Source organism: Panthera uncia, assembly GCF_023721935.1.
Source record: "Panthera uncia isolate 11264 chromosome A1 unlocalized genomic scaffold, Puncia_PCG_1.0 HiC_scaffold_17, whole genome shotgun sequence".
Classification (NCBI taxonomy): Eukaryota; Metazoa; Chordata; class Mammalia; order Carnivora; family Felidae; genus Panthera; species Panthera uncia.
In genome coordinates, this window is record NW_026057577.1 from 77674807 (window position 1) to 77678864 (window position 4058).

At 37.1% G+C, this 4058-nt stretch overlaps 1 non-coding gene across 1 annotated transcript; it reads left to right on the forward strand.

Annotated features, from left to right (window-relative positions):
- Positions 1-444: 444 nt before the first annotated feature.
- Positions 445-548, forward strand: LOC125935851 (U6 spliceosomal RNA). The gene has a single exon (XR_007461835.1). It is a non-coding gene; the product is annotated as a U6 spliceosomal RNA (small nuclear RNA).
- The last annotated feature ends 3510 nt before the right edge of the window (positions 549-4058 follow it).

The window sequence follows — 4058 nt, forward strand, 5'->3', positions numbered from 1 at the left end:
TTTATTGTTTTTAAAGGTGTGCAAATTACAACAAAGGATATAACTTTCCTATGAATTATTTTTCTTTTTGCACAGCAGCCATGAGTTTTAAACAGGGCAAGATTCTGAGACAATACCACAAGAGTTTATCTCCTATTCTGTAAGTTATATTGCCAACCTCTTCTAATTGGCATGAAACTAAATAAAAATAGAAGAGTTAGCAGGTATTATACAGTGAGTTCTTTAGGTTGTGGGCTCTACTAACCTACCTAGAAAAAATGGGTATACAAAGGTAAAATCCAGCTAATATTCCACACTCAGAGCAAGGCACCTTGGCTTTGGATCTTGTCTGTGAACTTTGTTAAATTCAGGTAAAGATTCCTTATGGACTAATGACAGCCCTAAGTTTTAGGGCCTCCATTAGTGGGCATGCTATAAGAAATCTGCTTCTATAAAAGATCCCTAGTGTTTGGTTGGCAGCACGTACACAAAATTGGAATGATTCAGAGAGCTTAGCATGGTCCCTGTTTAAGAATGACATGCAAATTTGTGAAGAATTCCATATTTTTACATACCTTATTCATGAATAAGAAGAATTAATATTGTAAAACTGGCCACACTACCCAAAGTGATCTACAGATGCAACATAATTTCCATCAAAATGTCAAAGGCATTCCTCACAGAAATAGAAGAAAAAATTCTAAAATTTGTGTGGAACGGCAGAAGAACCTGAGGAGTGAATACAATCCTAAGAAAAAAAGAAAAAGGCTGAAGGTATCACACTTCCTGATTTCAAACTATATTTCAAAGTGTTAGTAATAAAAACAGTAAGGTGATTGCACAAAACCCAGACACACAGTTTAATAGAACAGAATAGAAAGCCCAGGATTAAATTCTAGCATATATGGTCAACTACTATGTGATAAGGGAGCCAATGAGGAGAGGATAGTGTCTTCAACAAATGGTGCTGAGAAAACTAGAGAAACACAGGTGGAACAAGGAAACCTCTATCTCATACCACTCACAAAAATTAACTTGAAATGGATCAAAACCATAAACATAAGAATCGATACCATAAACTCCTAGGAGAAAACATAAGAAACAAGCTCATCAATATTGGTCTTGGCATTGATTTTTTTTTTTGACAGGACACCAAAGTACAAACAACAAAAGCAAAAATTAATGAAAGGGAATACATTAAACTCAAAACCTTCTGCATGGCAAATGAAACAATTAAAATGAAAAGACAATGTACAGAATAAAAGAAATTTTCCACAAACAATATACTGGATAACAGAGCACCTGGGCAGCCCAGCCGGTTAAGCATCCAACTTGGGCTCAGGTCATGATCTCATGGTTTGTGGGTTCAAGCCTCACATCGGGCTCTGTGCTGACAGCTCAGAGCCTGGAGCCTGCTTCAGATTCTGTGACTCCCTCTCTCTCTGCCCCTCCCCTGCTCGTGCTCTGTCTCTCTCTCAAAAATAAATAAACATTAAAAACAAATTACTTAAAAAAAAAATTACTTAATTAAAAAAACAATATATTGGATAGGGGGTTAACGCCCAAAATATACGGCAAACTCACAGAACTTAATAATAATTTTAAAAATCTGATTTAAAATTGGCCGAAGAACTGAAACATTTTTCCAAAGAGGGCAAAAAAAGGCCAAGAGGCTCATGAACAGATGCTCAACATCACTAATCATCAGGGAAATGCCTATCCAAACCACAATGAAATTTTCACCTCACACCAGTTAGAGAGTATCTATCATCAAGAAGTCAAGAACAACAGGTGTCAGCAAGGACATGGTAAAAAGCACCCCTTCTACACTGTTGATAAGGATGTAAGTTGATCTAAACACTATGGAAAACCATAAGCAGGTTCTTCAAAAAATTAAAAATATGTCTACCATATGATCTGGCAATTCCACTTCTGAATGTACATTCAGAGAAAATTAAACCTGGATTTCAAAGAGATATACCACTCCCATTTTTATCATTGCATTATTCACAATAGCTGAGATTTGGAAACAACCCATTAATGGATCAAAAACATATGGTGTATATATATTCACAATGGATTACTCTTGCCATTTTCTGCAACATGAATGGGCCTTGAACACATTATGCTAAGGTAAGTCAGACAGAGAAAGGTAAGTACTATGTGATATAATTTGTATATGGAATCCAAAAAAAAAAAAAAAAACCCAAACCTTTAAAAAATTAAGAATACAATGGTGGTTACCAGAAGATGGTGGCTGGGAAGATAAGACCGATAGTGTTTAAAGGTATAAACTTGTAATGATTAGGGGCGCCTGAGTGGCTCAGTCAGTTAAGGGTCTGGCTCTTGATCTCAGCTCAGGTCATGATCTCGCAGTTCGTGGGATCAAGCCCCATCATAGGACTTTGTGCTGACAGCACAGAGCCTGCTTTGGATACTCTCTCGCCCTTTCCCTCAGCCCCTCCCCTGCTCGCTGTCTACCTCTCAAAATAAATTTTAAAAATTAAAAGAAAAATAGTTTAAACCCTTTAATGAGTAGTAAAGCCATAGAGATCTAATGTACAATATAACTAATGTAGACAATATTATACAATAATTATATAATGTGATAAACATTACAGTGCCAATCATATTACAATATATAAATATATCAAAATAACTCACTGTATACCTTAAATTTACACAATGTTATATGTGAAATTTAGTCAATAAAAAAGACACCTATATCAACAAAACAGAATAGAGTGACAAAAAATAAACCCACACATATATGGTCAATTAACTTATGACAAAGGACACACAAATATACAATGAGGAAAGGATACGCTCTTCAGTAAATAGCACTGGAAAAACTGGACAGCCACATACAAAAGAACACTTATGGACACTTTTGTTACACCATATACATAAACATTAACTCGATATAGAGTTAAAGACTTTACATATCCACCTAGTGTGATTAGACTTAATATCGCACCACTTCACGCAAACTAACAACAGCATAATTCTTTCATACTCTAACCCAAGTTGTATGCAAAATACCTTTTCCTGACTTCCTTGGTAGTGATTAGACATACTAGAAGGCTTGAAAATTAAGTGCAGATAATTGTTAAACAATGTCTTGCTTTAAAACTATCCTGCCCCAAGGTGTAAAGGCTTTGTTCTTCTATAGACAGTTTTGAGACAAACACTGGAATCAAAGATTGGCAGGTCCTCAGGAGGCCTGGATTTCTTATTTTTCTGCTCTTTGCCAGCCTTTCCCATGGGACACTATATCACCTGCTATCATTCAGGGGCCCTCATTGTATTAAAAATATTCTGAAGCATTAAGAAGACCAAGAGAGACAAACTTCCATTCTATATATATATTTTTTAAGTGTTTTTTTTTAATTTTTTAATGTTTATTTATTTTTGAGAGAGAAAGAGACAGAGTGCAAGCAGGGGGAAGGGCAGAGAGAGAAGGAGACTCAGAATCTGAAGCAGGCTGCAGGCTCTGAGCTGTCAGCACAGAGTCTGATGCGGGGCTCGAACTCACGAACTCTGAGATCATGACCTGAGCTGAAGTCAGACACTTAACCTACTGAGCTACCCAGGTGCCCCTATATTTTAAAACTTTTTAATGTTTATTTATATTTGAGAAATAGAGACAGAGTGTGAACAGGGGAGGGGCAGAGAGAGAGGGACACAGAATCCAAAGCAGGCTCCAGACTCCGAACTGTCAGTGCAGAGCCCGATGCAGGGCTCGAACCCATGAAGCCCGAGATCATGACCTGAGCCGAAGCTGGACTTTTTACCAACTGAGCCACCGAGGAGCCCTTCCATTCTATACTCTACCAAGGGTTTCCCTAATTTCCATTTTCTAATGTGAGAAATGCTCCCAGTTCTACCTAGCACCTTGAGGTAACTGAGGCATTGATGGATCTTCTTAATCTTCTGAACAGACTTATCATAGGAGCTTGACCTTCCCAATTGCACAGGAATTGCTTTCATCTCTATCATAAGGGGATTCAGGAAGAATATAATTCATAAGGTTTCCTAAGAATCCAACTCTGAATGAAACTAATGAGGAAAAATCTAAA